Source organism: Chiloscyllium plagiosum, chromosome 5 (genome assembly GCF_004010195.1).
Source record: "Chiloscyllium plagiosum isolate BGI_BamShark_2017 chromosome 5, ASM401019v2, whole genome shotgun sequence".
In the NCBI taxonomy this organism is placed as follows: Eukaryota; Metazoa; Chordata; class Chondrichthyes; order Orectolobiformes; family Hemiscylliidae; genus Chiloscyllium; species Chiloscyllium plagiosum.
The window spans coordinates 39,963,693-39,988,042 of NC_057714.1; the positions used below are offsets into that span (position 1 = coordinate 39,963,693).

General features: G+C 42.1%; 1 protein-coding gene across 1 annotated transcript in view; it reads left to right on the forward strand.

Annotated features, from left to right (window-relative positions):
- LOC122550244 (collagen alpha-1(XXVIII) chain-like) overlaps positions 1-24,350 on the forward strand; it is a 238,294-nt gene that overhangs the window by 101,358 nt on the left and 112,586 nt on the right. The window lies entirely within an intron of this gene.

A 24,350-nucleotide genomic window follows, 5' to 3' on the forward strand; every position in this document is an offset into this window, starting at 1 on the left:
CTGGAGGGCATGTCTTATAAAGAGAGGTTGAGGGAGCTAGGGCTTTCCTCACTGGAGCTAAGAAGGGTGAGTGGTAACTTAATCGAGGAGTACAAGATAATGAGAGGCATAGATACAGTGGATAGCCAGAGACTTTTTCCCAGGACGGAAATGGCTATCACGAGGGGGCATAATTTGAAGGTGATTGGAGGAGGATTTAGGGGAGATGTCAGAGGTTGGTTCTTTACAGACACTGGTCGGAGTGTGAAATGGACTGCCAGCGATGGTAGTAGAGTCAGATACATTAGGGACATTTAAGCGATTCTTGGATAGGCACATGGATTATAGTAAAATGAAGGACATACAAGTTTGACCTTAGAGTAGGATAGAAGGTCGGCACAACATCGAGGGCCTAAGAGTTGAGAATAACTGTCCTTCCAGGCTGCATCTTGAGGACAGGAGTCTGAGTCTGCACTGAAGCCTGGAGTCCGCCCACGTTGGCTTTCACCCAGCCATCACTAATGTTGTCTGAGAATGGGAGGTAAAATTATAAAGTAAAAAGAAACGTGAAAAGAGATAGAGAAAGAAGAAAAGAAATGGAGGAAGCGGCCAAGCTAGGTCACAGGAGTTCTACTCCGCCACCATCTTGGAGACAAAAAAAAAGATAATGAGGTTAGTTGTACCAAATTCTGCATTCAAGGAGGACAAGGAGGGAGATTTTATGTTTGTCTTTGTTTTTAGATGTTTGTGATTAAACAGTTGATGATTTGTAATGACTTGGAGGTGCCAGTGTTGGACTGGGGTGTACAAAGTTGAAAATCACACAACACCAGGTTATAGTCCAACAGGTTTAATTGGAAGCACTAGCTTTCAGAGCGCTGCTCCTTCATCAGGTGGTTGTGGAGTATAAGATCATATGACACAGAATTTATAGCAAAAGTTTATAGTGTGTTGTAACTGAAATTATATACTGAAAAAGACCTTGATTGTTTGTTAAGTCTCTCATCTTTTACAATGAACATGTTGGTTTCAGTCCTTTTATATGTAAATCGCAGAACTTTTTTATAAGTTACATTCTCAAGTGAACATTAACAATTGGTGTCATGTCGGTCAGATCATGCATTTAAGGTGTGAGGTGTCCTGAGTGAGACTGTCTATGCCCCAATGTTCAGACTGATCCTAATCTAAAAAACAGATTTACAGAATCTTACATGGATTCCTGCAGTTTTTGAGCAAAATAAAATGTAATTCTCCAAGTACAGATTCACCCCACAAACTTATATGTGCGTGTGTGTGTGTGCATGTGGTTATGTGACGGGGGGTGTGGGCGTGGTGGTTATGAGTGTCTGTGAGAGTGTGTGTTAGTGTGAGTGCAAAGGGGTATAAGTCTGTGAGAGGGTGCATGTGTGCGTGGGAGTGTATGTGTGAGTGTTGAAGAGAGGGCTTATGAATGAGAGAGGGTCTGCATGAGTGTATGGGTCTGTAGGAGTATGTGTGTGTCTGTAGGAGTGTGTGTGTGTGCTCATCAGTCTGTGTGTCTCTGTCTGAGTGGGTGTGTATGTGTGTCTGTGAGTGTGCATCTGTCTGTGTCTGTGTGTTTTTGTGTGTGTGTGCGTGTGTCTGTGTATGTGTAGTGCAGTGGAGTCACCTGTCATGTGACATGAACCCAAGGTCATAGTTGAGGCCATCCCTCCATGGGTAACGAACTTGGCTATCAGCCTCTGCTCGGCCACTTTGCATTATTGCCTGTCCCAAAGTCCACCTTGGAGGACAGTCACCTGAAGGTGCAAGGTCAAATGTCCTGGACTGCTGAAGTGTTTTCCAACTGGGAGGGAACACTCCTATCTGTTGATTGTTGTGCGGTATCCATTCATCCATTGCCGTAGCCTCTGCTTGGTCTCGCCAATGTTTCACGCCTCAGGGCATCCTTGACTGCAACGTGTGAGATAGACAATGTTGACTGAGTCGCATGAAGATTTGAAAGCATTTTTCTAATAGTTTATTGAGTTTGTTCAGAAGCAGTAGTTTAAATATTATACAGTTAATTAGCTAAAGAAAGTATACAACTGTGACAGTTAGGGATGGTTCACTGATACCAGAGGGGACACAAGCTGTCGTCAATGAATCTGTCGGTCACGTTAAAGTGGTGCTGGCAGCATCCTGCTTTCTGGCCAAACTGTTAGGAACTCTTCCCTCAGTCTTCCTTCTCTTCTTCAGGACTGTCTTCCATCTGCCTCATGAGGACCGCTCGATAAAGATTGCTTTCTGGGAAAACTCCCCTCTGCTCCTAGTCTATTCTATTCTTGGTCCCTATGTGGATCCTTGTTTTGATTTAGCCCCAGCATGGTTACTCCAGTATGGATTTAGACTAGTCTCTTTAGGCTTACCCCAACCTGGGTGCCCTTTTCTGGGCCTGGCATTGGTTGTTATATCGTATTTCTAGGGGCAGGATATTTTTTCTGTGTCAATTAATTGTCTGACCCCGTCTGGCCAGTGGCCATGAGACAGCCAGCCATGACATCAGATGATCATTGTCCCTTTGCTTCACTTCGACTACAGTTTAGCTTACAGTTCTTTCTAACACACATTGATAATAGGCTGCATTTGGTATGAGATGATTTGTTGATAGTAATCTTAAGCTTCATGGCCCCTGTGTTTTTCATAATTCTTCCCCATGTTTTCATATGCTACTGTTTCGGTAAGTTGAATACTGGTGTAAAAGTGGTTAAATGAAATCTCATGCTACACTAGTAAATGCTATGAGAATTCAGTTATGAAGGGATGCCAATATTCAACATCACAATCACATTGGATATCATTTGTAACTTTGACAAGGGGCAATGTGGCATGGATGTATTTGGAGGGATTTAATCATGAAGTTCTGGGCAAGATGGGCACAGATTAGGAGTTCACCATGTTCAAAGACTTTGGAAAGGAAAGAAAGGTTGAAAATAGGGCATGAGGTTGTAAGGAGGGAGAGATCAAAGGTTGGTTTAAATAGATGTGTCACGATGGCAGATTTGAAGAAAGCATCAGTGAGAACACAATGTAACTGCAATGTGGGTTCAGTGACCACACTGTAAAATTGAAATTTCATGTTGGTTGACATCAACCTGTATGATTAAAGGAGAGGCAGATTATTATGTTTTGTACAGCATTAGCAAATACTTTTTATCTGAGCATCTTTGCATACGATCATTTTAAAACTTTACTCATGCCTGCCAGAAACAGTAGCCTTTACATTAATTTAATTTGTCAAGACACAAGAAACAAAATCAAGATTTGGGCTGGTCTGGGGTTTTCTACTTCAAGGACACTTTCTGTATGCATTACCAGTTGAAATTGGGTGACGGAGAATTTCTCCCTCCTATTTCTACAAGTAAAGAGCAAATGAAACAGCTGGGACATCCAGATCTCTGAAACTATATTAGCACTTATAAGACGTTTTCCATTTTAACAAAAATGAGATGGAAACCTCTTGCTCATGTTTTCTAGAGCAAGAAGATGAGTAACTATGGAAAAGGATACCTACATTTCCAAAATGTACTTTTCTCTGTTGGGCTGCATTGACTCACAAACGTGTTCAAAAATGTAATACCTCCCACACTTTCCTGTTTTCGCTTGCAATGTTTAGGAACACTTATGTTTCCTATTGTAAGATTCTCAGAAGTACTTTAACATGTTACACATCTGTAAAAGTGGTTTAATGTTTCCAATTCAGTTGGCAATCAAACAGCTTTTCTTCTGAAGTTCAGAAGTTAGCCTGTCCTATTTAGTAACTGTGTAATGTGTGTGCATCATTTTCCCAGAATTTGCCCTTCTAAACCTCCAATGTGACAGGCAGATGTAATTGTTACTATGAACAGGAATGCTCACCATGTTGATACAAGCTAAAAGATCAGAGTACAGTGTCCACACTCAACATGGGTACTTTTAAAATAAAGAACCGAATGTCCAATAGCCACTCCCACAACAAGGTTGGCACACAAACTATATTTTTCTCCTTGAGGGTTCTCTTGGGATTACTCAAGATGTTCTTTTTGATATTCTCACTACCTCTTTAATTAGGTGATACAACCACATAGTATTAGTGCCTTTAGTATTTGCATTGATATATTGTATATTTGGAGTCCAACAAAAACAGAGCTTGAAGAATTTATCAGTATCTTTCGTTATCATTTCTGCTACATTAAACCTATAGCCATAACAGAGTTGAATAACGTTGCGCTGGAAAATCACAGTAGGTCAGGTTACATTTGAGGAGTAGGAGAATCGATGTTTCAGGCATAAGCACTTCATAAAAAATGTTGGGGTGGCTGGGGTGAGATAAATAGGAAGGACAGCATGGAGGTGAGCGGAAGATAGCTGGGAAGGCAATACGTAGATGCAGGTTGGGGTGGTTGTGATAGGTCGGTGGGGAGGGGGAGCAGATAGATGGGAAGGAAGATGGATAGGTAGGCAGGTCAAGAGGGCAGTGCCGAGTTGGAGGGTTAGCATTCCCCTCCACCATTTCTGCCACCTACAATTAGACCCCACACCAGAGATATATTTCCCTCCCCACCTCTATCTACGTTCTGCAGAGACCATTCCCTCCGTGACTTCCTCATTAGGTCCATGCCTCCCACCAAACCACCCTTTACTCCTGGCACCTTCCCTTGCAGCCACAAGAGGTGTAAAACCTGCGCGCAGACCTCCCCCCTCATCCAAGGCCCCAAAAGATCCTTCCACAAACAGCAGAGATTTTCCTGCACATCCAGACACCTCACCTACTGTATCTGTTGCTCTTGATGTGGTCTCCTCTACATCGAGGAGACAGGACATCAACTCATGGAACATTTCAGGGGAAATCTCTGTGACACACGCACCAAACAACCGCACTGCCCTATGGCCAACCACTTCAACTCCCCCTCCCACTCCGCCAAGGGCATGCAAGTCCTGGGCCTCCTGCACTGCCAAATCCAAGCCACCCGATGCCTGGAGGAAGAACAGCCCATCTTCCATCTTGGGACTCTTCAACCACATGGCATCAATATCGGCAAATCTCCCATCCCTCCACCAAGATCCAACCCTCCCACTTGACACAGCCCTCTTGAACTGTCCTACCTGTCCATTTTCCTTCCAACCTATCTGCTCCACCATCCCCACCAACTTATCACCACCATTCCCCACCTGCATCTACCTATCGCCTTCCCAGCTACCTTCCTACCACCACCCTCACCCTCCCAGTTATCTCTCAGCCCCCTTCCCCAAACCCCTCTCTCACAATCCTGATGAAGGGGTAATGCTCAAAATATCAACTCATCTGCTCATTGGATGCTGCCTGACTGGCTGTGCTTATCCAGCACCACACCTTTCGACTCTGACTCTCCAGCATCAGCAGTCTTCACTTCTTCCTTTAGCCGTAACACACAAGGAAAGCTTAATTTCCAAGACACTACAGTAGTTAAATTGGCACAAGCTAACAGGCATAAGTTAGCATTAAAGTTTTTTCAAAATACTTTTATGCAGAAGAGATCATTAAACTATACTAAACACACTTTCAGTGGGCTTGTGACATCATGTTTGTCACTGCACCTCCATTGTTTCATTGTCTGAAGGATGTTTTGAGATGTAATAATGCAAAATTGCAAATTGCTAAGAAATAATATTTCCGTATTATTTAACCGGTTGAAGTAGGTGGGTACTTGATATCATGGTAAGAAGATTTTAAACATGTCTGTGAATACTCCCACCAGCTGGTCCACACAGGATCTGAGTGCACAGTAGGATACTCCATCTGGAAAAAATCTACTGGCAGCAAATGTGAGACAGAACTAGTTTGTGATTGGAGGAGTTGTTCCTTAGGGGATTATGCCAAATTCACCTAAATGGGTGATTTTATAGCATTGGTCACGTTGTGATGGAATTTTCCTGGGTGTTTTGGGAGCTTTCATGTGTGAATTAATCCTCCTGTAAATCATGGATCCTGTTGGACTCCAATTCCCATTTCCATATTCCATTCATCAAGCAGTAATTGTGATCTCCCTGATTAACACCAACCTCTTGTCTGATTTGCTGTGTCTCCTTGACTATTCTCCCATCAACCATCCCCATCACTACTCACCACTTCTTTTCCTCTGGTTACTACCCTTCTCTGAACCAAATCTTGGAATCATCATATTTATCTATTTCAACTCCCTGGGATGTGGAACTTATTAGCTTTAAGTCCCATTAAGTTCTCCAGCACAACCTTCCTCCTAATATTATTTTCACTTAATTCTTGTTTTATCCTATTCCCCTTGATCTCTAATTCTGGGAGATTTCTTGTACCCTCCTCAGTGAAGATAGGTACAAATTAATCATTGAGCTTTTCTATCATTACTGTATTCCCAGTATACATTTTCCTGTCTCTGGACTCACATTTGTCTTAGATAAATGCTTTACTTGTAGCATGACTGTGGATGCTTTGACAGTCCATTTTATGCCTTTTCTGTTTTTTTGGGATTTTATGCCTTGAAGGAATGTTTGACATCTTTGACCCTGGCACAAAGGAGGCAATACCATCCTAAAGTTACATACACTGCTGCAGAAACACTTGTTTGATCTCTTGACTATGAAATCCCCTATCATTACTGCTCTTTCACTCTTCCTCCACCTCTCCTATTCAGCTGAGCTGTCCATGGTGCCATAAACATGACTCAGGCATCACTTGCTGAAGGTGCCATCACCCTCACCAGTGTCAAACTGGACAAGTGATAGGTAAGCAAGACAGACTCCAGGAACTCCTGCTCTGCTTGTCTGGTTCTCTTAGACAGTCAGTCACTCTTTCCCACTCTGCCTGTACACTCTAGTCTACAGTGTGACCACCTCGCTGAACATGCTATCTGCATAGTTCTCTGCCACACAAATGTACAAATATGACTTCAGATATTGTCTAGTTCCAAGACCCAGAACTCAGACCTCTGTAGCCAATAACTCACTTCCTACAGACATTTTCAACTCAGACTCATGATGTGTTCATGACTTCCTACAGCTTTGTCTTTGTATCAAAATAACAGTCAAATACTGGAGACTGAAAAAAGATGGAAATTCTTGTTTTTTTCTTTACTGAACTTGCTGACTAACAAAATTCCCACTTTATGTCTGAGCACTCTGTGTAGATGGGATAGCACTGAGGAAAACTTATTTTTCTGGAAAACAACTGATTCATTCTTCTGAAAACCATTTTAAGCCAGTCACTTCATTAATTCCCTGCAGCTGCTTTCAGAGTTTGTTTTAAAGCTAGAATAAAACTTAACTTTTTTTAACTTCAAGTGTAATTTTTAGCTGTTAAATTAAAGAAAAACAAAACTGGACTTTAGTTAGAAATTAACCCACAAAACTCTCATATTTATCAAATCTTGATGCAGACTATTCAGCTCCTTTTTGAGCCAAATCTCTATCTTTGTCATTACATCATACTTCTAGATTGTTACCTGAAACTGCAGCTCACCAACCTGTGTTCTGCACTAAGTTCCAGTTTAGCCGGGCACTAAAGTCTACTGTAGACCCAGTTTCAATCCATTCTTACTCAATTCCACTTAAAACCCTTCTTCCTCACCCTAGTCTTGTCTGTTTTCCCAATTACTTGTATACCTTGTTTTTCCTCTCTAATGTTATGACTGGGTGTCTATCACCAGCCCCCCCCCCCCAACCAGGTGAATCTAAACCCTCTCCAATAGCACAAGTAAGCTGCCCTACAAGAACATTAATACTTGCTCTGTTCTGGGCACCCCTTCCTATCTGTACAGCCTCTCCCTTCAAAATGGTGCCAATGCTCCAGGAATCTAAAGCCCGCCTTCCAGTATCATCTCTCCAGCCATACTTTTAGAAAAGATAAATCAAAATGTTAGAATATCAATTTATTCATGAAATTTATATTCTGTAACGAAGGGATGTTTATCTGTGGAATCCTCCTTGTGTCCAGTTGTAACTTGGGCATAACAGAAAATGTCCTGTTTGTATTTCCATTGATTTCAGTCAATTTGAAATGCTACTTTTCGCAATTTTGTGACCATGCAACAACCGGAAAATCTTTGCATAATATTCAAAACAGTATTGATCATCTATATTTATAATTATTCTGGAATGACTAGTCTTTCTCACAATCTAACTACGTATTAAAAAATTTCAGAAGGAATTGCTTGATATAGGAGTGATTATGACTGAGGAGAGTTTGGTCTAATTATCCATTCTTTGCACATTTATGGGAACCTTGCCAGTTTGGTACAAAACATTATAACATTTCCATTGTTACTTATAATGATTGAAAAAGATAATTGAAGCATTGGAACTGTTCTATAATTCAGTTTAGACTGAAGGCATTCTGAAGAAAATAAATTTGAATTATGGAAATATTCTGAAGCTTAGAGCTGCACAGGAAATATAAGTAATCACAGGGGAACACTACTGGAGCTTACTGAATTCCCTCCCTTTGATTATGTAGAAAGTATGAAAGCTGTGAATAAATAAAAAGTATTGGAAGATAGCAGATTTCTCAAGACTATTAAAGAGGATAAGTATTATTTTTTAGATTGGATTACTTACAGTGTGGAAACAGGCCCTTCGGCCCAACAAGTCCACACCAACCCACAACTCACCCAGACCCATTCCCCTACATTCACCCCTGCCCCTAACACTACGGGCAATTTAGCATGGTCAATTCACATAACCTGCACATTTTTGGACTATGGGAGGAAACCAGAGCACCTGGAGGAAACCCACACTGACACGGGGAGAATGTGCAAACTCCACACAGTCAGTCGCCTGAGGCAGGAATTGAACCCGGGTCTCTGGCACTGTGAGGCAGCAGTGCTAACCACTGTGCCACCATGCCATTCCTGTAAAAGGGCAAGTCAGCCAAAACATTGTGGAATATAAAATGAAAAAGAATGAATTGCAGTGAAATCACGATTAGTCAAATTAAGATCAGCTGAAAATCTAGTTGCGGCAAAATTATCAGTATTTCTACTGGCAGAATAGGAAATCTAATATAAGGACTCCTGTGATAAACTGACATTCCAGTTTGGTAACTGGTAACTTCAGGTTAGCTGAACTTGTGGATGCTTGCCATATGACTGCATTGACTGGTTGGAGTGGAAATAGGCCAGGTTAGAGCATGAAATCATGCAAGCTATCATTTGATATCGAGATCATTCCAATCCTGCAAATACGGCTAAACCCGAGGGTAGATTAAAAGTGTTTTTAATGGGGACAAAGTGAAGTTGATACAGCAAGCAGAAAACTGTGATGTGAAGTGAAAAGATTTTCTTGCCTCTCACCAACTTGGCCATGCTCCAACCATGTTTGACAATATGTCATCTGAAGGCAGCATACTGCATCCAGAAATATGACTGAGTTTTTCTAGAAGTAATTCCCAGCATTTTTCAATGCCTTTTACTATACAAGCTCAAGCCATTATTAGAAGATAACACATTGTGAAAGAAAGATATTTTTCACCTATATTCTGCATCATTGTGTTTTCGTAACTTTTGACAAAAACTACAATTGTAGGCAAATCAGATTACATAGGAACCTCTTTGGCTTTCTTGAAACTCTGTTTCACCCAAATTTGTAGGTAATTTAATTTACTTTATTTGCTAATATTATAACTTAGTTTAGTCAAAGAAACGTTCAAAGTGTTGTAATTGTTTTATTATGAATTCAAAATGCAAACAGGACTCTCTCAACAAAAAGTACCCATTTTCAAACAAGGGGTTGCTGATTCCCTCACAAGTCAGCGACAGGATTTCAGGAATTCACAGTGTCATGGCCCTGCTTTCCATGTGTAGTGTATGAGCAGTATGAGCATGATCCTTTGAGAATTCTGTTTCCTGTATTACTTGTACAACTTGTTTTTTCTCTCTAATATTATGACTAGGTTCCCATTCCCTCCAGCTTAATTTAAATCCTCTTCAATAGCACAAGCAAACTGAATTACAAGGACATTGATAATTGATTGTTGGTGGAACCAACAACATGATACAATGAAGGTAGTCAGTCCCTTCGAAGTGCAGCAGCCAATCAGTTCCTAAATTGCCAGCCAATTTCCATCCCCATGTTCTCCTCCACTACTGTGAACTGCCAAGCCCAGGGAGGCTTACTGCGGGAAGTTGCCAAAACTAATCAAATTTGTTTCTGGAAGACCTGTCAGGACCAGATCAGTTATGCCCATTCTGCTGCTTACAGTCCTGCAAGAGGAAAATCTTGGCTTATCATCAGAACAGGAGATTCCACAACTCATGGAAAACATAAAGCACTGGCAGAGAAAACATTTGTCTGTATTTAAATTCTTAGTGTTTTGCTGTGTATTGTTTTGTTTGGGTTCATCATGGTCTATAATGTTGATCATTATCACAAATCCATTGTTCTGATTCCTGTGGAGATCAACTAATCAAAAAAATGAATTTACCAAAAAAAAAACCCAAACTACAAAACCAATAGATAAGTTTTCACTTCTTATAATCTTTACTCCAAAATTCAAACTCAGCTGAATGTGAAGTTTTGACATTTGACATGTTGCACATTAAATAACAGATAGGACAAAAGTAGATCTCACAGATTTACTAGGTAAGTCACTCAATATATGTGGCAACATTTTAACCAAAGGTTAACTCAAGTATCTGATCTTTGTCAGATATCCTACCTTTGTTCCTTCAAAGATTGAGCCACTGATTCATATCCAAATTGTGTTCCAAATCATGTTCCATTAATACAACATTCAACAAAGAGGCAGACTTTTCCAGAACCTCCTCCACTCTGCTTATAATAGTCTTGATAGCTTGGATTCATCAATGTTAGCTATGTTTCAACCTTAAGTGACAGCCATCCACTGTATGGCCAAGTATTATGCATCAATTATTTTAAGTAACAGAAGCAACTGTAACAACCTTGCATTTATCCATTGTCAGCTCTAGGATTCAGCCTTCATTTTCTTCAACTTTCCTGCACTATATTGTTAGGTAATCTGAACATGGACACCATGTCTTTTATACAATTACAACCTGTTTCAGGTTTCCTTTCAGTTTCAGTCTGAATCATAAAACAAACTTTGAAACCACGGTTACCACACCCAATGGAACACTTAAAAAGTCATCTGTTCACACAACAGCTCCCCACTCCTCCTGCAGGCCGTGGATTCCAACACCCCTTGGAAATGATATTAATTTTAAGATATTGTTTTGTTCATTTGCGCACTATGTACTTGCCCACGCTTTATAACTTGACCATTTTCTGCTTCAAATATTTTGTATGTATTAACAACAAAGGAGAAGTTACAATGCAGATTCAGTGATTGTTTCCTTGCACCTCTAGAAAACTGTTATAGATTAGATTACTTACAGTGTGGAAACAGGCCCTTCGGCCCAACAAGTCCACACCGACGCACAATCCACCCAGACCCATTCCCCTACATTTACCCCTTCACCTAACACGACAGGCAATTTAGCATGGCCAATTCACCTAACCTGCACATCTTTGGACTGTGGGAGGAAACCGGAGCACCCGGAGGAAACCCACGCAGACACAGGGAGAATGTGCAAACTCCACACAGACAGTCACCTGAGGTGGGAATTGAACCCGGGTCTCTGGTGCTGTGAGGCAGCAGTGATAACCACTGTGCCACCGTGCCGCCCGTAAATAGAATAAGAGAATTCCTAAACTGGCACATGTTCTTACTCCTGAGAAAGAATGACCTAATCTATACCTTCAAGTTATAATTAGGTAAATTATTAAAAGTTAATGCATTGATTAGTGAAATGGCAATAAGTGGGTATAATGTTAAAATGATGACAAAAACACTGAACAGGAGTTTAGTAAAAAAGAACTGTGTTGAAAGCTAGTTGGAGCATGAATTCTTCCCAATATGCTTTGAGCTTTTCTGAGTAACCTTTCCTGTGAAATCTTATGGAATACATGTTGAAGCTAAATAGATAACATCATATAGTATGCAACCATGGTTTGCAAAAATATTATGCATGAGTTTGAACAGACAGGATCTTGTCTGTTGAAAGATATGTTGATAGAAGCTGGAGTGCACAGTTCTTCATTCAGAAAGACCACAGACAAGTGCTGTAGCAAAGTGAGTGCATTACTTCATAGTGTATGTGCTCCTTCACATTGAAGCAAACAAAAGCAATTTTTATTGTGTATTTAACCTTGTGTTGTCTGTGCTTATTACTGATATGGACTCCCATTTCTTGGATGTGGGGTTTGCAACTTATGACCTTGCCATACCCATTCAGATTGTGATGTGCAGCAAACAAACCTGATACACCCACTTGTCGCAGTGATTCTGCTGTTGACCCAAGTAGCTCCAACTCTGCTTCTTTATTCTCCATATTGCATGGATCTGCAGGGGGAGCTCACAGCGTTGTTTGTAGATTAGATAGTGAAGCCAGCTGCCCTCCTAATAAATTCCCTTCAAGGATGTTGCCTGGGTTAGAGGATTTGAGCTATGCGGAGAGGTTGAATAGGCTGGAGCTGTTTTCCCTGAAGTGTCGGAGGCTGAGGGGTGACCTTATAGAGGCTAATAAAATCATGAGGGGCATGGGTAGGATGAATAGACAAAGCCTTTTTCCTGGGGTGGGGGAGTCCAGAACTAGAGGGCATAAGTTTAGGGTGAGAGGGGAAAGATACAAAAGGGACCTAAAGGAGCAACATTTTCATGCAGATGGTGGTGTGTGTATGGAATGAGCTGCCAGCGGAAGTGGTGGAGGCTGGTACAATTAGAACATTTTAAAAGGCATCTAGATGGGTAATGAATAGGAAGGGTTTAGAGGGATATGGACCAAGTGCTGATAAATGGGAATAGATTAGGTTGGGATATCTGATAGGCATGGACGAGTTGGACCAAGAGTCTGTTTCCATGCTGTACATTTCTATTAAAGAAAGGGTGAACCCTGAACTAATCTACGGGAAATTCAACCTGAATCATAATGGCACACACATGAGGGAGCATACTGTCTAGTTCCACAATACTACTCTGGAGGCTGCTGTGTGACTTTCAGGAGGGATGCTGTGTTTTGCAGGTGGAGCTGTCATGTACCAACCTCAGAAGAGAGCAGGAGCGTGTCACCAGACAGGCTGCTGCCATGGGTCTAGTTCTAGCTTTGTTAGAAAACACACAATGGTCAGAATCTTTTCAGGCCCTGACCAATGTGGGTTCTGGCAAGAAATTTGGGAGAATCTTGTGAGAAGTTGAGTAAGGCCTTACCCAATGCATGTAGGAGAAAGTGATGCTGGAGATCAGAGTTGAAAAGTGTGTCGGTGGAAAAGCACTACAGGTCTGGCAGCATCCGATGAGCAGGAGAATCGATGTTTCAGGCATAAGCCTTTCCTGATGAAGGGCTGATGCCTGAAACAGCAATTCTCCTGCTCCTTGGATGCTGCCTGACCTGTTGTGCTTTTCCAGCGCCACACTTTTCGACTCTTACCCGATGCATGTTCCAACCACATTCTGGGCATCAAGACGAAAGTCTTAGTGCGCAACAAGAGACCTATTAACAGAGATTATCAGTCAAACTGACCATCCTTACAAAGAAATCTCATCTCCTGAATGTGCAGATTCCCATTCTACCATCCACTAGCTAGATACTAGATGCAAACAATCCCTGACTGAAAGGGACCTAGTAACTCCAGCTCAGTGCTTGCTCTTTGAGACCTCCATCTTGGTCACTTGGCAACAATGTCTCAGGGTATGCTCTAGGGCAGTGATCGCGCACACCCCATATCAACAGACTCTAACATCTGACGCATGTCAGCCTCTCCACATCATCAGAGCAGACCTCCATCCACTTACAGTATGAGTCTGCACTTTAATGCTGCATTTTGGAATGCGCCAGCAACCATCATTGGAATGTCGGTGCAGACACTTTGCACAGCAGGGCACAGATTGTACCAGGCTGTCTCTCAAGGCTGTTCACTTGCTTTCTTAGTACTCAGTCACTTTGAGCCTACCTGAATGCTCTCAAAATACCTCTCTTGCCTCACTTTGCCTTGTCGTGAAGTTTGGTGCAGACACTAAAACAGGCAGCTTGACTTGCTGGTGAACAGTTGTCAGTCAAAGGGATGGACATGTTGCTGTACTGCATCATGCTATGTCAATCTCATGCCAGCATCTCTACAGCAGACACAATGCAGACAAATGCAAACAAATGGTCACGTCTTCAAGTCCAAGGGAAGTAGTCCTCAGTTACCTTCAGGCAGACACCCTGAAGGTAGGAGTCAAGGGCAGCCTCTGATATCAGGCCATGGGCTTGGGCACAGACAGGCATCTGGTCAGGCCAGTCACAGTCATGAGGTCTGTACCTCTCCATTCCAAGGTCACTTCTGTGGATCTAGTATAGCCAGTTCAGGAAGTTACAGGAATGCAGACAGGATCTGAAGCAATAGGGTTCCAACAGCATTGCTGAAGACCTTTAAACTTTGGATCAGTTTGCCTAATGCCCTCGACAAACCTGCCTGCTGCTTCTGTCTGGTGCAAGACAATCAAGTCCCTGACGACTGACACCACGGGATCCTCTCCCCTTGCCTGGGGCTGTAAGTGCCTTTTTTGGCAGTTTTCCCAGTGCCAGTGACCTGAGGTAATTCTTCCTCAATCAGTTGTGAAGACATGTCAGTGATGTGATCCTGACTCTAATCTGGTAACCTTTCCACCAAGGTGTCAATGCCTGAGCTGGTATGTGTGCAGGAGGCTGCCTTGTTGGTGCTTCCTCTGAAGCACCTATGCTGTTTCCTCAGAGATGGAGGAGGCTGTGTCTTGTGGGGCAGCCATCTTGCCAAGGTCCATGGATATCCTGCTGGTACCTGCAAGAGACAAAAGAGAGAATGTTACAACCAAGGGGTAGATGTTGTGGTGTGTTAACATTAAATGTATAGTGAGACTAACAGCAGCGCCACAATGAACGATGTGTCTTTCATCATTACCAGTACATGGAGGTTACTGAGTCCCCACAGGAATAGTCTCTATCTTTGTCAGCCAAGATCCTCTCCTCATCAGGGTGAGGAGCTGAAAGTCAGGTTCCCACCTTCCTTCCTGGCCGCTTTGGCCCTATTATGAGCCATTCTGTCCTGTATTGAGACAAAATGAGGGATTCAATGAGGTAAAGGTCTGTGGCACAGCTGTAAGCGTTGGTGTAGGTGGGAAGAGATGACTGAGCAGTGCAGAGGCCATGTAGGGTTAGTGCTGTGAGACAGGGGCTTGGGTTGGGTGAGAGTTACACACAATAGTGTAAGCATAAAACATAGGTCTTGTTGATAGGTGGGTGCAATAGCAAGGATAGAGTGAGTGTTAGGTATCAGAGAGAAGATGGTAACAGTGACCTTTGTGGAGGGGAGAAGGTCACTTGCCTTCTTCCTGCACCGCTGGGCATTTCTCTAGACCATGGAGACTTACCCAAATGCTGACTTCAGAGCCAGCCTGCAGGATCTGCTGATGTGGCCTCCTCTGGAATGAGGGTGACGGGCAGGACAAACAAGCCAAGGGAATACATGATGAATGGTAGGGTAGTGTAGGTTCAGATCTCAGTATGCACTGTATCTGAGGCTGCATGCTCCTCATCTCGAAATAAGACTCTTCAAATCCTCACATAATGTAACACTCTTACATATATATGCATGTGGTGGGTTCACAAGTAAAGCTCTCTCAACAAATCCTCTCACTTTTTGGAGCATTTTAAAGCTAGTACCTTTTCTCTTATTGATGGCAGAGTCATGTGATTAGTTGCATCATTGTGATTTCGTGTAGCTTCAATGATTTTCGGCAGTGATACATTAGACCATAAGATGTAGGAGCAGAGGTCATTCAGTTCATTGAGCCTGCTCCATTACTTAAGATTGTGGCTGATCTGATTATTCTCAACTCCACTTTTCCCCATAACCTCAATTCCTTTATCACTTTCCTGCCTTTTCCCAGTTATCTTTGAATATTGATTAAAAATCTGTCTATTTCACCCTTGAATATACAGAACAACCCAGTCTTGACAGCTCGCTGCAGTAAAGAATTTTACAGATTCATTACTCTCTGAGAGAAGAATGTCTTCCTCATCTCCGTCTTAAATATGTGACCCCTTATTCTGAGATTATGCCGTCTGGTCCTAGAGTCTTCCACAAGGAGGAACAATCTTTCCACATCTACCTGTCAAGTTCCCAAAGAATTTTGTATGTCTACAATAAATAGCCTCTCATTCTTCTATAGTCCAATGGCTTTGCCCAACTGATTCAATTTATCCTCAAAAGATGCCTGTTATCAGCTAAACCAACCTTCTGTGGACTGATTTCAATAGTCAGTATGTCTTTCCTGAGATAATGGACCAACACTGTTCACAGTATTCCACTGTGGTCTAACTCATACATTTTATAGTTTTAGCAAAACCTCCCTACTTTGATACTCTAGTCGCTTCGAAGTAAAGTCAAACAATCCATTTGCCTTCCCAATTACCCACTGAACTGGGATGCTAGCTTCTTGTGATTCACGGATGAAGACTCCTGAATCGCTCTGTTCTATAACTTTCTGCAGTCTTTTACCATTTAAATAATATTCAGCTCCTGTATTCTTCCTTCCAAAGTGCATGATCTCACATTTCCTCACATTATATTCCATCTGCTGTGTTTTTGCCCATTGTCTTAATGAGTTCTATACTCCTCTGCGGAATCTTTGTGTCATCCTTACCATTTGCCCTCCCACCTATTTTTGTGTCACCTCCAAACTTGGCTACAATACATTCACTCTCCTCATCTAAGTCATTAACATATATATTGCAAATAATTGTGGTGCTAGCAGTGATCTCTGGCACACTACTAGCTGCTAGAAAATGCCCATCTTATCCCAACTGTCTTTTCTATTAGTTTGCAAATTCTCCATGATAACAAGCTACTTCCAGCACCATAGGTTATTTTCTCATTATTGGAAAAGCAAATCTTAGCAGGATTTATAGACTTAATGATAAGGTCCTTGGGAGTGTTGCTGAACAAAGAGACCTTGGAGTGCAGGTTCATAGCTCCTTGATAGTGGGGTCGCAGGTAGATAGGATAGTGAAGAAGGTGTTTGGTATGCTTTCCTTTATTGGTCAGAGTATTGAGTATATGAATTGGGAAGTCATATTGCAGCTGTACAGGATATTGGTTAGGCCACTGTTGGAATATTGCTTGCGATTCTGGTCTCCTTCTTATCGGAAAGATGTTGTGAAATTTGAAAGGGTTCAGAAAAAATTTACAATGGTGGCGCCAGGGTTGGAGGATTTGAGCTATCGGGAAATGTTGAATAGGCTAGGGCTGTTTTCCCTGGAGCATCAGAGGCTGAGGGGTGACCTTATAGAGGTTTACAAAATCATGAGGGGCATGGATAGGATAAATAGACAAAGTCTTTTCCCTGCGGTGGGGGAGTCCAGAACTGAACCATACATTCAGTGAGAGGTGAAAAATACAAAAGAGACCCAAGGGGCAACGTTTTCACGCAGAGGGTGGTACATGTACAGAATGAGCTGCCAGTGGAAGTGGTGGTGGCTAGTACAATTGCAACATTTAAAAGGCATCTGGATGGGTATATGAATAGGAAGGGTTTGGAGGGATATGAGCCGAGTGCTGGCAGGTGGGACTAAGTTGGTTTGGGATATCTGGTCAGCATTGAAAGGTTGGACCGAAAGGTCTGTTTACATGCTGTATGTCTCTATGACTCCATGACTTGTATGGCACCTTATCAAATGCTTCTGAAAATCCACGCATGTATCATCCGCCACTTCCTCTTTATATATCCTGATAGCTACCCACTCAAAGCATTCTAATAAATTTGCTACCTATGATTTCCCTTTCATGAAGTATGCTAGACTACTTGATCATATTATGCATTTTCAAACACTCTGTTATTTCATTCTTTATAATAGACTGTAGTATTTTTCCAATAACAGACATAAAGCTAACTGGTCTATAGTGTATAGACCAAACCAAACTCCCTCAAAATATTCAGAAGAAATACTGGATCCTAACGTTATTTTATTTTACAGGTAAATGTAAGGTGTTATGTTCCAGATGCAATTTGATTGGTCCAGCTACCAGATTAGAAGCAAAACACTTTATTCATCCACTGTAGTTAAAATACAACAAAAGAAAGAATACATTGCAATAACAATACTATTGGAAAACTTAATAGATTAGATTACTTACAGTGTGGAAACAGGCCCTTCAGGTCCATACCAACGCACAACCTACCCAGACCCATTCCCCTACATTTACCCCTTCACCTTACACTACGGGCAATTTAGCATGGCCAATTCACCTAACCTGCATATTTTTGGACTGTGGGAGGAAACCGGAGCAAACCCACGCAGATACAGGGAGAATGTGCAAACTCCATACAGTCAGTCGCCTGAGGCAGGAATTGAACCCAGGTCTCTGGCGCTGTGAGGCAGCAGTGCTAACTACTGTACCACCGTACCATCCACTCCATGACTTGTATGGCAGAATGGTAACTATTAGTAATTAGTAACTATTACTAATTAACTGTTCCAATGTGGTAACATCCCATGAACACACCCTTGGCAAAAGGCAAATTCAGAAACAGATTGCCTTACATGGAACTCCAGTAGCAGGCAGAGAACCGTCAACTTTCCACTGTAACCGAGAAAGGGAAAAACATCTCCACCTCGTCAAGACCCCAACAGCAACAGCTGAAAGCGAAAACTAAAAACCCTGATTCTTTGGGAGCTTGACTACTCCCATTCAAGCTACTTCTATTGTTCTAATGTTTAAAGAGAAACTCAAAGCTTAACAAGTTATCTTCTCAGAGACTGCTCTCTACCTGTAGTGATTGGAAACAGGGCTAGATGGATCTCATTGACTATGAGATTGCTAACTTGGGCTAATTAGGGAGCCCTGGCTGACATTTATTATCAGGCAGTTCAGAGAGTTTCCTCATTCTCGGGACTAGCTCTGAGCTGGCTGGTCAGAGCCCATATACAGTTCTCATGTAAATAAAGAGTGACTTGGTGATGGAAAACTGGCCTCAGTGTAGTTATTTCAGTGGCAACGAGAGAAAACAGCACGCTCATTAAGAAAATTCGCTTGCAACAGCTGTCTTTGAGTTGGAGTAAGTATTTCTGACACCATGCCTTTATTTGGGAAGTTTGACATGTTCGATCCGGCTGTCGAAGACTGAGCCCGGTATGTGGACAGAATGCACCACTTTCTCCTGGGCAAATGACATTGGGACAGATGAAAAGCAATGAGTAATCCTTCTGACTGTTTGTGAATCCACAGTATTTTCTGTTATTGGGTTCCTACCTTTCCCAGAGGTACCAGATACTTAAACCTTTCAACAGGTCATTTAGCAAACTCAGGGGTGTCAATTGAAAAGCTGCGAGCATCGTTTGTGATTCATGGATCTCTGGAAATGTTGGTCACGGACAATGGGATGTCATTTACCAGCAGGGATTTTGAGTATTTCCTCATGTCGAATGGCATTCATCATGTTCGGATAGCTCCATACCATCAATCATCCGATGGTCTGGCAGAAAGAGCAGTCCAAATGTTGATGGCAGGCTTAAAAAAGCAACCTATAGCTTCCGACAATGCTAAATTGTCTTTGTCCCTATTTGATTGTAGGACTGACCCTCTCACAACTATAGGGATAGCTCCAGCAGTGTTGCTGATGGAGAGAAGACTCCATCTTAGGTTAAACCTGATTCCTGGAACTTGTCTGGAGGGTGAAATGGCAGCAGCCATATGCATCCTCTAAGCGAGAGAGTTAAAAATCACACAACACCAGCTTATAGTCCAAAAGGTTTATTTGGAAGGTAGCTACCTGATGAAGGCACATTACTCTGAAAGCTAGTGCTTCCAAATAAACCTATTGAACTATAACCTGGTGTTGCGTGATTTTTAACTTGTCCACCCCAGTCCAACACTGGCACCTGCTAATCACATCTAAATGAGAGACACAGTTTACTTCAGGGGAACAAGTTTGGTGTTGAAACCGTGGAAATGACCCAGTATGAGGTGAGGTTGACATGAAGTGGGGTCCCGTGACTTGCAAAGTTTGGGTAGGTGAAGCAAGGTATGATTAGATTCCCTACAATGTGGAAACAGGCCCTTAGGCCCAACATGTCCACACCGACCCTCCGAAGAGTAACCCACCCAGTCCTATTTCCCTCTGACTAATGTACCTAACACTATGGGCAATTGATCATAGCCAATTCACCTGACCTGCACATCTTTGGACTGTGGGAGGAAACCGGAGCACCCAGAGGAAACCCACGCAGACACGGGGAGAATGTGCAAACTCCATACAGACAGTCCCTGAGGCTGGAATCGAACCTGGTGCTGTGAGGCAGCAGTGCTAACCACTGAGCCACCGTGCTAATCATTAATCACTAATCTAGTGATTAGAAGCAAGGCTAGGTACATCTCATTGAGTATGAGATCCTTGACTGGGTTTGTTTACCAGGGCCAGTCAGGGAGCCCTGGCTAATAGATATAAACAGGCGAATTTCATCTTTCCATGGACTGTCCCTGAGCAGGCTGGTCAGAAGCATTTGTAAGTAAAATGTGGTTTGGTGATGTGATACCGTGCTCTATTATTTTAGTATCTGTCCCATAATCGCTCACTAAAAGAAACGCGCCATAGCATTGTCTGGATTTTATTTTTGTCTCCATCCTTTTTTGAAAAGAAGCATTTCATTGGCAGTTTTCCAGTCCTCTGGAACTTTTCTAGGACCTAAGGATTCCTGAAGGATTACTGGGTATGTTCCCATGCTCTATATCTCTATGACTCCAAATGAATTGGATTACCTACTTTTTATCTTTATTCTGCTAAAGTTACATTATTAATACTAAATTGTAATTTTTTTGTTTTACTTGTAAACATGGTACATAAGATCTGTTTCTTGTAAAGACTGGTTCAGAACATAGAGTCTTAGAGATGGGCAGTACAGAAACAGACCCTTTGATCCAACTCATCCATGCTGACCAGATATCCTAAGATGCTTTAGTCCCGTTTGCCAGCACTTGGCTCGTATCCCTCTAAACCCTTCCTATTCATATACCCATCCAGATGCCTTTTAAATGTTGTAATTGTTCCAGCCTCCACCTCTTTCCCAGCAGCTCATTCCAGACACGTACCACCCTCTGTATCAAAAAAGTTAAGCCTTAAATCCCTTTTGTATCTTTCCCTTCTCATTCTGAACCTATGCCCTCTAGTTCTGGATTCCCCCACCCCAGGGAAAAGACCTTGTATGTTTATCCTATCAGGCCCCTCATGATAGTATAAACCTCTATAATGTCACCCCTCAGCCTACGATGCTCCAGGGAAAACAGCCCTAGCCTATTCAGCCTCTCCCTATAGCTCAAATCCTCCAACCCAGGCAACATCCTTGTAAATCTTTTCTGAACCCTTTCAAATTTCACAACATCAATGAGACCAGAATTGCATGCAATATTCCAAAAATGGCCTAACGAATGTCCTGTACAGCTGCAACATGTGCTCAATACTCTGACCAGTAAAGGAAAGCATACCAAACACCTTCTTCACTATCCTATCGACCTGCGACTTTATTTTCAAGGAGCTATGAATGTGCACTACAACATCTCTTTGTTCAGCAACGCTCCCCAGGGCCTTACCATTAAGTGTATAAGTCCTGCTCTGATTTGCTTTTCCAATATGCAGCACCTCACATTTATCTAAATTAAACTCCATCTGCCACTTCTTAGCCCATTGGCCCATCTGACCAAGATCTTGTTGTAATCTGAGGTAACTTTTTTCATTGTCCACTACATTTCCAATTTTGATGTCATCCGCAAGCTTACAAACTATACCTCCGATGTTCACATCAAAATCATTTATATAAATGACAAAAAGCAGTAGATCTAGCACCAATCCTTGTGGCATACTACTGTTCACAGGTCTCCAGTCTGAAAAGCAACCCTCCACCACCACCCTTTGTGTTGTAACTTTGAGCCAGTTCTGTATCCAAATGGTGAGTTCTCCCTGTATTCCATGAGATCTAATCTTGCTCACCAGTTTCCAATGAGGACTCTTGTCAAATGCCTTACTGAAGTCCATATAGATCACATATACTACTCTGCCCTCATCAATCCTCTTTGTTACTTCTTGAAAGAACTCAACAAGCTTGTGAGACAAGATTTCCCATGCACAAGGTCATGCTGACTATCCCTAATCGATCCTTGCCTTTCCAAATGCATGTAAATCCTACTCCTCAGGATTCCTCCAACAACTTGCCCATGACCGAAGTCAGGCTCACCAGTCTACAGCTCTCTGGCTTTTCCTTAAACAGTGGAACCACGTTTGCCAACCTCCAGTCTTCAGGTACCTCACCGGTGAATATCGATAATACAAATATCTCAGCAAGAGGCCCAGCAATCACTTTTCTAGCTTCTCACAGAGTTATTGGGCACACCTGATCAGGTCCTGGGGATTTATCCAATTTTGTGCATTTCAAGACATCCAGCACCTCCTCCTCTGTAATATGGACATTTTTCAAGATGTCACCATCTATTTCCCTACATTCTATATCTTCCATGTCCTTTTCCACAGTAAACACTAATACAAAATACTCATTTAGTATCTCCCCAATCTCTTGCGGCTCCACACATAAGCTGCCTTGCTGATCTTTGAAGGTCCCTATTCTCTCCCTAGTTATTCTTTCATCCTTAATGTACTTGTAAAATCCCTTTGGATTCTCCTTAGCCCTATTTGCCAAAGCTATCTCATCCCCATTTTGCCCTCCTGATTTCCCTCTTAGGTATACTCTCTATATACTCTTCTAAGGATTCACTCAATCTCTCCCGTCTACACTTGTCATAGGCTTCCTTCTTTTTCTTAGCCAAAACCTCAATTTCTCTCATCATCCAGCATTCCCTACACCTACCAGATTTTCCTTTCACCCTAACAGGAATAGATTGTCTCTGGATTCTCGTTATCTCATTTCTGAAGTCTTCATATTTTCCAGCCATCCCTTTACCTGCCCCCAATCAGCCTTTGAAAGTTATTGCCTAACACCGTCAAAATTAGCCTTCCTCCAACTTAGAACTTCAGCTTTTACATCTAGTCTATCCTTTTCCTTCACTATTTTAAAGCTAATAGAATTATGGTCGCTGTCCCCAAAGTGCTCCCCCACTGAAACCTCAGTCACCTGCCCTGCCTTATTTCTCAAGAGTAGGTCAAGTTTTACACCTTCTCTAGTTGTTATATTCACATACTGAATCAGAAACTTTTCTTATACACACTTAATAAATTTCTCTCCATATAAACCCTTAACATTATGACACTCCCAGTCTATATTTAGAAAGTTAAAATCCCCTTTAAAACCACTTTATTATTCTTGCAGATAACTGAAATCTCCTTACAAATTTGATTCTCGATTTCACGCTAACTACTATGGGGTCTACAATACAATCCCAGTAAGGTGATCATCCCTTTCATATTTCTCAGTTCTACCCAAATAACTTCCCTGGATGTATTCCCAGAAATATCCTTCCCCAGTACAGTATCCCTTATTAAAAATACCATTCACCCTCCTGTCTTGCCCCCCTTTCTATCATTCCTCTAGCATTTGTATCCTGGAACATTAAGCTACCAGTCCTGTCCATCCTTCAGCCACATCTCTGTAATTGTTATGATATCCCAGTCCCATGTTCCTAACCATACCCACCGTGCCCCCACCTATTTAGTTGGAATCCTCCCGAGCAGCTCTAGCACATCTCCCTGCCAGTATATTAGTCCCCTGACACTTTTGAGGGCCTTTGAATGTTTTCATTTGCTGATTTGTGAATCCAGTGATAGTGAGGCTGATCTGGTTAAGCTCACTAACCCAGTGTTTAAACACTCTCAATAACCAGTTTAACCTACTGGCTCTTGTAAACCCTTAAAAGGTATCAATAAATCACTGATCTGCTTTCCCAATTCAAACCGTTGGGATTTTGCAGTCAGCCCTGTCTCCAGCTCTGTCTTTTCGATCATTCCTTGTCCTGTTTTAAAAAACCCAGAACATTTGCTCCTTTACTGTACTGAATCCTCACACCTTTTAAATTCCCTGACGTCTTTTCAGGAGTGGCATCGCAATTAGATTGACACTCCAATCCTGAGTTGGAGGTCAGTTGAATAGATACCGAGGAGTTAAACTTGGATTTTAATTCTCTAACATGTCCTGTGTAACTATTAGCTTAATTGAGGCAGAGCCTTGCAAATTGTCCAACTTTAATAGATGCTTTCTGAGGGTTCCAAATGCAGGGCAATTTCCCATTAGATTCTTCCATTTCCCGGGCAATTTCCACAAAACAGCTGTGTCTGGGATTCCATAGTGTCTTGATGTTTAACTCCAGCCTTCACTGTTCTAACAATGACC